The 13,249-nt window shown below is 39.6% G+C and overlaps 1 protein-coding gene and 1 long non-coding RNA gene across 6 annotated transcripts in view; both read left to right on the top strand.

Annotated features, from left to right (window-relative positions):
* Window positions 1-3,931, top strand: part of znf438 (zinc finger protein 438) — a 66,690-nt gene extending 62,759 nt beyond the window's left edge. For 3 of the 5 annotated variants that reach the window (XM_077735604.1, XM_077735605.1, XM_077735602.1), the window contains one exon: window positions 3,075-3,931. The gene's annotated coding sequence lies outside the window, so the exon portion shown is untranslated. The remainder of the gene's footprint in view (window positions 1-3,074) is intronic. The other 2 variants (XM_077735606.1, XM_077735603.1) reach the window with 1 other exon arrangement.
* A 4,017-nt stretch (window positions 3,932-7,948) lies between these two features.
* Window positions 7,949-12,279, top strand: LOC144209812 (uncharacterized). The gene is made up of 5 exons (XR_013329250.1): window positions 7,949-8,825; window positions 9,090-9,266; window positions 9,348-9,386; window positions 11,635-11,858; window positions 12,138-12,279. It is a non-coding gene; the product is annotated as an uncharacterized LOC144209812 (long non-coding RNA).
* Window positions 12,280-13,249: the final 970 nt, after the last annotated feature.

Here is a 13,249-nt window from a genome sequence, read left to right as displayed (position 1 = left end):
TTCTCTTTTGGCACCACTGGTACAAAAGGAGAGCCTATAGGTTTGGTTATATGTCTTGTGATCCGTCACTTTCCTGATACAGTACTTGGTCTTGGTCCCTGTTGTTTACAAACATTGAGTAATGGCCCTATTCTTGTCTCCTGACCCTTATGCTCAACAGTGTGGGATTAAAACCCCAAACAAAGTCATCCAAGACTGTAAAAGCAACTTTGGTATTAGCGGACAGAAACGACAAAGATTTATGGGAGTCTTAAAAACATGATCCACTGATCATTAAGAACATCTTAAGCGATGGTGTAATCTGAGTACAACATGCAGTATTTTGTAGAACATTAGCTTCAATCCTCTTCACTCACACCCCACTGGTGCTAGTCAGTCTGTCTTGATACACTAACATGTGTGACGACTCTGTCGGCACATGCCGTGTGTCGGTGATATGTGTGCACGTTCATCAAAGTGATTCTATGGTTACATGAAAGATTTATCAAGCTTCTACATGTCAGGAGTAGGTTCGAAAAACTGTAGGCCCATATTTAGGAGCACTCTTAATATGGAGATGTGAGCTGCCCTTCCCTTTCCCCTGCTGCATCTATACGGGTCTCAGGTTTCCAAGTGTCCCATCTCCTTTGGCCCTCAGAGATTAGTCATCTAATGAGCAGCAGGGTTGATCAGGTGAATAATTGATGACGAGCGGCTGGAGAAAGCCATCGATCCGCTGAAGCTCCAAATGGAGAATAGAGAGGTAGACACCTCAGGAGGACAGGCTCGAATGGCTTCTTCTAAACGATTAATACGTTTCATACTACCCCTCTAAAAACACCCAGGTAATACTGTACTTTGAGTCCATCCAGTCCAGTACCAATGAGAAAATCCTGTTATTGTTATTTATGTATTTTGTTTGTTTCCTTGGCAAGCAATCTTTTAAAATTTAATATCTATTATTGTTACATTTTTGCTACTCATAGTAATGCATGTTACGCTAATTTTACTGAAACAAAATGCAATGAATGTATAGTCCAACTCTTCACTTCTCAACACCCATCATCGGAACAGAATTGACAGTTATGGTTATCATAGTTGACTTTAAATGTCATCATTTCATGGCTTATCTGCAGTGGTTGAGTTATAGCCCAATGGACACAAAAGCACATTTAATTTTATTTTATTTACCCACGTTCTTTAACCAAAAACTTTACACACACAAAACGGAAGCTCCCGTCACCCCCTCAACTCCCCCTTGTCTATATATTCATAGACGCCATGTGTAGCAGTACCCTGATAGAAAGATAAGAGAAACAAACTCTGTTTCAAATCATCTACCTTAACTAAACATACCATCTCCCCCTGTCGACTTCCAGTCTGGATCCATTTAAAGCATCCTGAAGAGCATGAGAGATGACTGCACACTCACGAAGCTCCAACCAAAAATATGCTTTTGATTTGTATTTCTGCCAAGCTTAGCTCTATACATTCCAGCAAGTGCTTACACTACATGAGGTGATGGACAGCTTACAGAATATTACAGAGATTTCCTTCCACTTCAGAACTTTTCCCCCCTGCTCAACGGCTGAGATTCAAGAAACGCTCAGCATGTGTGCATGCGTGAAACATCAGGTTTAACTCTTTAAAAGTAATTACTTTAAATGTAGATATGGTAGCAGTTAGTTTCCATCTGTAACACAGCAGGATCTCGTCTAGGCATATGATTGAATCACTCCACATTATAGTATGTTTTTCACCTATTTGAAAATTAGATCGCCACGACCCACTTGATCGACGGTCAATTGCAGACTAGAATTAAGAGCAATGTAATTTACAGTTTCTCGAATCCCTAGTGTGTTACAAGCATAATTTTGTTACCTAACTTCTTGCTTTACGCCCCTAACCCCTGTTCATAGCTGGTCTAAATTTAAGATAAGCACACCAGAAAATAGAAGGTTGTATAAAGAGAGCGAGACAGCGCCTACTCCTGGATATGATTCAGCATATAACTCGTCAACTAATTCCCACATGGCCCTTGTACACTGCTTTGGTGATATTGCTTTAAATGGACCTTGCCCCATCTCCCATTTTCCATGTCACTTCAGTGGGGAATCCTCTCTGGGATGCTGCTCATTGCCTTTCTGTCCAGATGGTCAAGAGTTCCCGGTGTTCAGTGGGGCAGGCGCCATTAGCCCAGGGGAACTCCGGCCATCTGTTCCGATCTTTCTCTCACTCCTCATCTGACTCAAGTCTGCCATCCACTTCATGTACAGTCCTGTATCCTAAACACGATTCATTCTATCAATAGTCCGTCTTTATTTCCAAAACATCGACTCATAATCTAGACAAAATCCTGACGAAAAATGCGCAAATCGCATGTCTGTCCAACAATGCTTTAAATGAGACGACGCGTGTCTTTCCGGAATCATCTCTGCTCGGGGGAATATGGCAAGATCACTGGATGCTAATGCCCACACTTTGCCTTTGGGGAATTACGGAGCAGTAACCTACATTCACTGAGTTGTCTCTTACATGAGGTTAATGAATCAGGCCTGCTGAACGCACACTCACACAAGGAGCACATATGCACACGCGCAGCTAATAACCGTCATCAATATAGCAGTTCCAGACACAACTCAAATCAAGGATGTCTGTGTTCGCTGTTGCACAAAAGCTAACAAGGTTTGCAAGTAAGAAGCCATTTGAATCCCTAATTCAGTTATCCAGTCTGGCTCTGAGGAGTCATAGATGTGTGGGTAATACGAGTTTATCTGCATAGAAATGTGGATGGAGGAGAGTTGTTTTGTTATTTCTTTTAATGTTAGTTGCATATTTGCATTGGTGTTGTTGATTGATCGCCAGATAACCACCACAAGGCACATTTCGTCAACCATTCACACTTCTCAACAAATTATCATTTTATTCCACTTGCATGTTTTTAGAATGTAGGAGGTAGCTGAGGCTCCCAGAGTGATGCAGATGGGCTCACCACTAGGACACCATGCTACCTAAATGTTCTCATCTTTCATATATCGTTGCCATGTAAACAGGCCCTTACACACGGTTGAATAGAATTTTATTTATTTTTTTAGAGATTCTCCACACCTCCATCCTACCTCATCCCTCTTACCTCCCTCCCCCTCCGTAACGGTGACTCTGGCTGGGATCCACTCACCGTCTCCCCCCTGGGAAGAACGCCATCTGACTTGGGTCGTCGGAATCAATTATACTCATCCACATCTCCCCTCCCTCTTCTTAGTAACGTTTACATGAGTCACATTTTTTCAGACTCCTTTCTCCTTTGCTTTACTGTGCACCCCCCTTTCTCCTAACCAGGTCCCCACCACCCTTAGGCTCCCCTGTCAGGAACCAAGAATAATTTCCCTCCTTTTGCATGATTTCAGGGGGAAAAAAACTGCGGGAGGTGATAAATCTGTGGCGATGTACTATAGGAGGGCAAAGAAAAAAATAAATGAAGGAGAAGAGTAGAATCGGAAGGCACTTTTGCATGCTCAGCACAGCAGGAAAAAAGGCAGCGCTGTCCCTTGAAGGGTTGAGATGAGGAAGGGTATTGAGCTCACACAGGATGCTAAAAAGGCTAATGCCACCACCTATGGACTCTCACTGTTATGAGAAAGAATTATTTCTTGAAACTGGCTGAAAGTCAATCCCAAACTGTGTTTTACAGCTAATCGTACAATTGGTCAATTTCATTTGTCAACAGAAAATTGGAGCATTGATTCAAACGCTTGTTCTTCTGTAATTTGTTCACATGAAGATTTATATTTTTGTGAAAAGCAACATTTTTAATTAATTTGAAAATAGCCCAGTATGTAACAAAATAATACCGAGACCCACAACGTTGAGATCGAATTTGAAACTATGATATTGACTAAAAAGTTAGTGGTGAAATTATATAAAGAATATAAAATACCAGTGATTCTCCAACATTACTTTCTAAATTGCCCTTTTTACTCAAAATAGAAAAATAAATGTGTTGAGTAGCGAACCCTCCAAACCAATGAGTGCAATTGCGATAAAAAAACAACTTTTTTCTGAAGCAGAAATATTATCTAAACTAATGAGATCAACAATGCCATGCTGTTTTTATTATATTTGATGATAATCAATAACATTTTATTGGCTGGAGCAGAGCTTTTTTCGAAACACCCAACTGTCCTCCTATTTACCAGATGACTGATTTTAACTCCACTTCATGGGGGCAAAGAGCAGATCAGGGTAGGGGGGGGCCCGATACGTTTGAAAAATTTCTGATGCAGACCTGGACCACCTGCCCAACGAGTAACAGAAAATCCAAACAATGGCGGGCGTAATTGGCATGGATGTGCTTTAAAAAGCCCTCCTCCCTGACAAACACCTGCACCTCATGAAGCCGGGCGGCCCCACGGGAAATCACACATTAGCATTTAGTCGTTTCATCTGCTGCTCTAATCGGAGCCAAACGTTTCAATAATACAACACAAGAGTCGTTACGCAACACACAGCAAAAAGAAGGGCACTCAGTGAAAAGGTATTTCCAGAGATGTGTGTAGTATGTATGTGTGGGTGGGTGTGTGTGTATGTTATGTGTGTGAGTGAAGTATTTGGCTCAATATTGGGAAGGTTCTAATGGTCTGCAAGGTGAGCCAATGAGTGAGCCCTTTTGTTTATGTAATCACAGTGTTACTACTTGTATGTATATTCGCTGGCAAAAAATATGATTGCGATACTTGTAGAATCGAAATCAACAAGTCTGGATTTTAGAATTTTGCGAGCAGATGTGTAGAAATACTCTAGTATGCGTTTCAGATAACCCAATTATTTTATATTGAGTTCAGCTAAAAGTAGAATGTTTTGTTGTAAATGTCAGTTTGGGTGATTGCATTGTTTAGTCAAGTGTGAATTAACTTTTTGTTTTAAGCATCAGTGTATTTTTTGCATGAAAACCACAACTGGTTATTCAAAAAAGAAACGAAGAAAATGTTATCTAAATTATGTATATTTTAAGATTAGTATTGTGAGACAAAATTCTGTCCCACTTATGTTCAATGTACATGAACTTGTCCTACCTTTTGCAATGTCATGCTACCGAGGCTGATGTCATATGGCTCTCTGTCAAATATGGTAAATTATATGATTTTGTGTTAGTCTACTGTTACGTAAAACCATCATTATCTAGCTTATGATTTTATAAGATTTAAGTGCATCAGTTTCTGTCTTAAGTTTCAAGTAAATCTCATGGCGCTTCTTGCTTACATTAACAGGCAGGTTAGTTCAGCTTCCACCCACTCTAAAACCACCCACCTCATCATCTATCTCATGAAGATTACAACCTCTACTTTTCAAAAGTTTGGCATGTCTTGATGAGCCTCTCTGGACTGCAACGAGCAGCAAATAGTCTATTGATGCGAGATAATGTGAAATTCTAATGTTCTCGGTTCTCTTGGAATGCACTCTTGTCCTGACGGCCTCAGTGCTGTGGGCAACGGTAGGCGCCAAGTATATGTGAGCACCTGCCAAACATGGGCGTCCATCAGTGGTGCTTTTACCGCGGTGAAGGAGAGAGGGAAGTCCCTGTAGACTTGTGGGAAACAAGCACCTCTCCCACAGTTGTTTCGGAAAAATTCACCTCCGCCCACTCGATCCAACCTTGGAGATTTCTATCATCTTTCCAGGCTCGTGTGAACGAGCTGTGCAATCGAGGCAATGGTGAAAGTGCGCTGCAAACATTGACAGAAACATGCCAGTTTGTTCCCGCTGGAAAGAACCTGAGTCAAACATTTTTGGTATCTGCTCAATGTTGGTCATTCCCTTGAAATCTGGTGATGATTCAATTCTCCAGATAGAATCCACAGTGAGTCATTCACAACCTCTCATATCACTTGGATTATTCATTATGATAACCTATCATTTTTGGCTTGCGGTGCTAGTACTTCCAGTGATTTTCCTGGTTTAATATCCTTTGCCACTCTCAGATTTGTGTTTTTTGGTAGGACATTTCATATTTCTGTGTGTTCTTGGCCATCCTGTCCTGAGTATAGTTTTTTTCTGGTCGTATGTTTAATTATTATTTTATTTAATCCTGTAATTTCCTAATTTAACCGTATTTTACTTGTCAGCATTTCTGGGTAAAAGAGAACGTGATCCTCTCCGAAATATAATGAAGTGGCTTTAAAGTCTGGTTTACCATAGAACAGTTGGCAGGACTTTAAAAGTTAAAAGTTCCCTACCTAGGTTAGCCGAAGCATCATTCTACCTTTTTCCACACTTTTAATTCATCTGTTGTCTGAGATAACTGGTTCTCAGGAAGCATGAAGAAATGCTTAGAGAATTTAAATACCTCTAAACAGGATTCTCAAAGAGGTAAAAGATGTCGGAGGCGGTGTATTCAGGTAATAAAAGGTTGTTAATCTGTCAGATTAGTGACATAAAATGAGAGTGTGTGGGATTAAGGTAAGTATGTGCCTTCCGTTTGCTTTATTACTCACTTTACATATGCAGAGATCTTTTTGGAAGAGCTACACACCTAAATGGATTAAAGACATAATTCAGTACTTGTATGAAAACCAACATTTAAGAATATATCCTCCGCTCTGTGCCTTTGTGAGTTCATGCTTTGATGCTCAACCACACGCCCACTGTCACTGTTTTAGAGATCCACAATTGTCTGCTAACATTTTTTAGGCTCCCATTTTTGGAAATGCTTAACACTGTCATTTATTGTTTAGCGCCTGGCTCTGGATCTCATTATTGTTTAATTAAGGCTGCAAATCACAAGGTGATTTTTGTGAGTTTCATAATACTTAAAATGAATCTCATCAGGGTCAGAAACTGGAAATCAATCTTGGAAATTAGGATTTCTAAGTGTAAAGACTAAACAGGCCTAAGAATTACGTTTTTCAGGTGGCTTAGATCAGTTTTTAAATGGTCCAGATAATTTCAAAAGAAATGTAATAATCCGATCTTGATGAGCTGGATTCGAAGCATTGAAAAATTCAAATATTCTCCATTTTTATGCATGCATGTACCTCATTTTGAATGTACTTTAAGATCAGAATGTACACTAATTACTTAATCTTAACGTAATACCAATACAGTTTGGAAGAATAGATGCAAATAGCTCTTTCAAGGCAGAGCAGCAGCAGGTCTATAAACTTGCAAGCAGACATTAAAGTAACAAAGCTTTGCCTGGCGTCGACTCTCCGCCTCTCACAGTTAATTTAACTATAATTACTGTCGCACACCAAGCTGGGAGAGATTATAGGAGTGAGTTACACCTGATTCCGTTGGAAGTCGGGAGTTGGGTAGGGGGGTACGTATTAAATATTTAATCAGCCCTTTTACCGTGAAGCAAACGTTGCGCAGTGGCGTCCATGGTGCTTTAAATGGGACACACACACACACACATGCAAACCATATCTATTGGACGACTTAAATTGAAAACTAGGAACAATTAACGTTTAGGAGTCGTTGGTGTTTATTTTAATATGCTAAACATATCCCCAATGTTTGAACCTATCAGCAGGAGGTCCAGCCACCGCTTTCTGCAGATATAAAGCTGAACATTGTTCACTACTTAGTAATTTTGAACAAAACGTTGCTTCACTGGAGCATCACAAGAGATGACATTGTTCAAGTGACCATGAAATGACCATCTGTAGTGCCAAATTTAAGGTGGCAGACAGACAATATGATCTGGGGTAACTGTTTGCTAATAGAGACAAGTGAATACCCTCAACCTCCTTGTCCATACTCAAGAAAACGTGACCTTTTTGCTCTGTTACTCCATCTACAGTTTGTAAATATAGTTAAATTTAAAGTGTGCATTTGGTATCTGCGAGCACTGTATCATACCCTCAAGGAACCCATAAGTAATGTTGTTAATGTAATTCACCATATTGGGCTTGCATCCGCTAAATATGTATGAAACTTTATACCGTAGGAACAATAATACAAATGAAGGAAATGGGGGTGGGGGGTTGTTTATTTGTCCACTTGTGGGCAGTGTCTACCATCGGGAGTTAAATAATAGTATAGAAAGGGTCAAAATAATGTTAAATAGCGGCCATAAAAGTATATTGCGGTTATTCACCTGTTTCGGCAGTTCTTGGAACATAGTAATCGCGATAAACGAGGTATTACTTCAATGCAGAGTTTTTCCAGAATTCATCATAGCACATCATTTAAAATGACTTACAACACCCACCCGTTCTCAATATCGCAACCCCACCTGTCGGTACGACATCGATGACGCTTGTCTTTCCTGTTTAGCTGCGGGAAAACGTTGAAAGAAGCAAGTAGGCGTAGGTGTTAAAAGACACTGAGAATCACAAGTTGGCGTCCTTTTAGAGAAGACTTCTTGTCTTCGTCAAAATTACTGATGCCACTTTGCAAAGGAGCTATATTTAATTTTGTAGCTCTTCTCCCCAGTTGAACGTAAGATACGCTATTGCTTATTTGTCTTAGTTTAATGACTCATGCAGACTTTTTGCATTACACCTGTGTGCACGACTATTCCCCAGATAACTCGCTCTATATTTCCACTGTTGCAGTGAGACTTGTGTAACATGTTAGATACACATCTATTGCCTAGTTAAAGTAAATGTGCAGCTGTTTCAAGGCTTCCTGCCAAGCATTCTTTCTTTATATTGACCTTTGGAGAATTTAGGCCTTAAAGCGTGGGAAATATTGACCCAATTGAGAAATACTAGTTTTAGAAGACTGGATTTGGAGATGGCCTGATAATAGAGGACACTTTAACCTGGAATCGTGAGGAAATTCGAGCCAGGCGATTTCACACAAAGGCAATGCATCACGAGTCAAGATTGACAAAAAACATTAAGGTGAGTGCTAAGTTTTTTTTTTATTTCTGGAGGGCTTAATTTTTGGGGGATAAAGGGAAAAGAAGATTAACTTTACATTACATATCTTACAAAATTGACAAGAATCAACCATTGCCATATTGACCAATATGTAATTAATGTCACCCTGCTAACTTAACGACATAATATTCTATAATACAGACATCATTTTAAATGAATGGACAAATCAAGCTATCATACCATTCAATTGGCTGTGTGCATGTTATCTCTCTTTCCCAATCCCAGGAGAATGAAAGGTGAATGGCTGGTCAAGCGGGAAAAGGCCTCTAGACAGCAGATAAGTGATTACTAAAGTCGAGGATACAAACTGCAATAGATCTACCTCCTTGGAAAACTGCGGAAAGGAGCGATGACAAAAGGAAATGAAGAGAGGCGGCGCCTTTAATCAGGAAAAAAAATGTGGTAAGGGCATCATTTTCTTTTATTTGGTGGTTCGCTTTGAGTTCCCTAACCACACACTTTATTGATGTAATAATTTTTCAGGTACAGAAGTTGAACCGACTGATCAAACAAATGACAAAGGCAAGTGCTCCCCTTTTTTGTTTTCCTTAACATTGTGACAGAATATACTGTAGTACGTGGAAGGAAGAAAGCCCTTGTTTCTGTACTGAAAAGTTATATGATTCATGTTTCCTCTGCTTTGATCTGTGGGCTGTGCACAGCCTCAGGATAAACCATTTCAGGTTGTCTAAACAATTTCCAATCATAGTTTCCATATTTAGGCTCTTATATGAAGGAGAGATGTTGACACGCATTTCTTGCCAAGGACCAGTGAGGATTTTATCCATCTTGTGTTTGACGTTGATCAAACGCACACAAACACACACTCACACGTACTTGTAAGTGGCACACCACGTGCACCCTTGAGGTCAGCTTACTGGCAAAGTGAGACCCCTCTAAAACCACCCACCTCTGTCTTTCATCCTTCTCTCCAAACGCACATCTGCTCCCAAGTGTCCCACCTCACCGCCGCAACCCTTTTTTTTCCTGTGTGAAATCCACCCGGGCTCCTATTAGTATACCCCACCACCACCCCCCCAGACCCACTTCTACGCTGGCTCCTGATTATCAGCATCCCTTGGCTCCCAAAAAAAAAAACACCCCAACCTATTGAATTCTCTCGATAACAAAGTCCAAACTTTTTCTAGCAAGAGAAATCAAAGCAGGTAAAGTACCACTTGATATTTTATGCCTATGGCCAGTTAATTCAAGCAGGTCAATATTACTGACAACATAGTTTTATAGTTTAAAACATAAGATAATATGCACATTTTTATTACCTGAATTTTCACAACCCAACATTTTGGCCATTTGTTGAAAACATACTTTGCAGGACAATCAGTACACTGACAAGTTTACATTTTAAGCACAACCTAATGTCCTTAATTAGGAAATATCTGATTTTTTCCAAACAATTTAACATTCTAACTTATGGCATAGCCAAAATGCTGCCAGAAAAATGGCATATAAACACTAAATGCATGTTATTTGGAGGAAACAGTATGTTTACCATGAAATACCAATGGCACACTGACTAGTTTACATTATTTTAAATCGATTTTAAAACCTTCCCAGTCAATCTGAATTGAAACAAATATTTCCACCAACTATTGCAGTGCTCCTTCCCTAATAATGATGAATAACATCTTGTTATATGGCAGTCTACATAATATTAATTTAATTAGTCAGTCATTTTTTACAATTGAAAACCAACTATTTGTCATTAAAAAACAATATCAAATTTACCAATCAAGTATAACTTCACTGTATTCTAAGAAGCTAATGTTAAGAACTACTAATAGCCCGCAATCTCAACTTTGGAAATCCTGATGAAGCCCAACACTGGCCAACACCTTAAGTGTGAGTTACAGTGTTAAAGTGTGCATGCGTGTGTGCGTGTGTATTTGTGTGTGATGCATGACATCATTCAGCTGTTCCTTTGGGCACGACTCCATCCAACTAAATAATCCAGGCCAGCTCCATAAAGCAGGGAGTGCCGCCACATTCCCCCAGCCATGAAATATCAAGTGGTATTAAGTCACCCTAACTGTCAGCCGCCTTCCTTCCTCCACAAACACACACACACACACACAGAGAAGAATAAGAAGCATGTTATATGCACAATCAGCGCCTTTTTTTCTGGCTGATGTTAAGCAAACAAGTTGAATTGTATATCACTTAAGCCGTATTTGCATGTAGCCCCATATCAAGCCTAGTCTCCTATTAGAGCAATAGAGTGCATCTAAAGGGTCTGGTTTCTCTCATCCCTTCTTCACTTCATCCCCAATGGACCCCCATTATAAATGACATCAGAGTCTCCCCACAGCTGAGGCCAGAACACATCATCTTCCACAATGTGTTGTCAACATCACCCAACCACAAACATCATCGGTGTAGTGATGGGTTTCCCAGTGGAGAAGTTTAGACCACTTAGGAATTGAAAAAAAAAAAAACATTCAGTGAAGTTGATCTATATACACACACACACACACACATTTCATATGATATTTTTTTCCATCAAAAAATGAATGAATACGGTTTTTACACTATAGCTTTTTCCTAATATTCCCCTGAGTCTATTTAAGAAGACTTGTCCATTTCAAGTTAGCCAAAACCTAAGTGAATTCACTTGAAATGCATTTAGCATTGACATTATGACAAGGAAGAACATGTGTGAGTTACTTTCACTTTTCATTGTTAAGCAGCTCTCAATCTTTTTTACTTTACTCCCAGCATTTCAATTTCACAACCTCTGCGGAATGTTTAACAGGTGCCGGCCCGGCTCAGCTTTCCGGCTATGAGAAGTGCGACAGGACAGTAGAACTTGAGAGTGCACCTGTTTCCCCACCAGGCTTGGGAGAATGAGATCCCATTTCCCAGATCACACTTAAAAACAGTAGACTGGAGCCAACCTTCACCTTTTTCTCACAGCTTAAAAAAAGCAACGTGTACTTCATAGATTACAATTAACGAAGAAGAATGTCACAGGAGCAGGTGAGGATGCAGAAATAGGAACGGCATTTTAGACATAAATAGATAGTTAAAAAGTAAGTTAATAAATAAATACATGAATAAATATATATATATATATAAATAAGCGTGTTAATGAAATATATTTATGCATATACATACAGATACATATATATAAGCACATACATGCATATATAAGTACATATATCCATACACATACATATATAAACACATATATACATACACATCAATATACATCCATGCATATGGTAGGTCCTAACAAAGCCATTTTTTTTGTTAAAGAGCCTGACAGCTGATGGGAGGAAGGATCTGCCAAAGCGCTCCTTCCTGCAACAAGGGTGCAGCAGTCTATTGCTGAAAGAGCTTTGAAGGGACTCCAAAGACTCATGCAGGGGATGGTAGGTGCTGTCCTACTTCCTACTATTTGCTTTATATGTTGATTTCATTTTATTCTTAGCATCTTATTCTCAATACCATCTAAGTGTTTATATCATGTACATCCCAAAGAGATAGCATAAAACACTATTAATGACGATCTGCTACACCGATCGAATGCACTATATTCAGCCATCTTAATAGAGAACTCGCTTCTTGTCAGAAGAAGCAATAGATTTTTTATGACTATTCTCCTGCCAGGATCCATCATGGCTCCGTGGCAACATTATGCTAATCAGGTTGGCCTTTAGAAAGTCTCACGCATAGAGAAATCATGTTAGGGTGCTTTCAAATCACCCACAGATTGATGTTTAGTCACCCAAGTTTGAGCAGGGGTGACTGATGGGCAAAATTGCATCTGTTGACAGTGAAAGAAAACAGCCGTTCCCCGGAGTGCTCTGCTGGAGACAGATGTTACAGCCATCTAATAGACACACTCTCAGTTATAGAGAGGCAGAATTCTTGACTTGGATTATTTCCAAAGGTGCCAGAGAGACAGACATATGGAGGTTGTAGGTCACCACCTCCACTCAGGAGTTCAGAAGTGATTCATTTCTCATTGACATTAGATTAGACACATTTAACAGGATTTAAGCAGCACTCACCGTTCCCCTTCAGCCGGCTCTGATTTGATTTCAGCTCATTTTCTGAGTTAGTGACCGCAGATAAGAAGAAGCACCCACCACTGACCATAAGGCACTTTTTGATTCTCGACATTAAGGGAAGGAAAATCTCTCCCAAAAGAGTTGATATTCACACTCATTATTTTACAAAAAGATACAACAATGAGAACTGAAAGGAAAAATGCATCGACTTATTTGTTTTTGAACCACATTTCATTGAAATGCTAGATTTAAATGTGTATTTGTTGCTTTTGGTACATTTTCAATCATTGTTGGATGGGTAAATGTATATGGATTCATACCAATGGATCATTTAGAGTGTTATTAATCTAATGT

Source organism: Stigmatopora nigra, chromosome 16, assembly GCF_051989575.1.
Source record: "Stigmatopora nigra isolate UIUO_SnigA chromosome 16, RoL_Snig_1.1, whole genome shotgun sequence".
In the NCBI taxonomy this organism is placed as follows: domain Eukaryota; kingdom Metazoa; phylum Chordata; class Actinopteri; order Syngnathiformes; family Syngnathidae; genus Stigmatopora; species Stigmatopora nigra.
The sequence above is the reverse complement of the archived record's forward strand: the minus strand, read 5'-3'. Positions and strand labels throughout refer to the sequence as shown.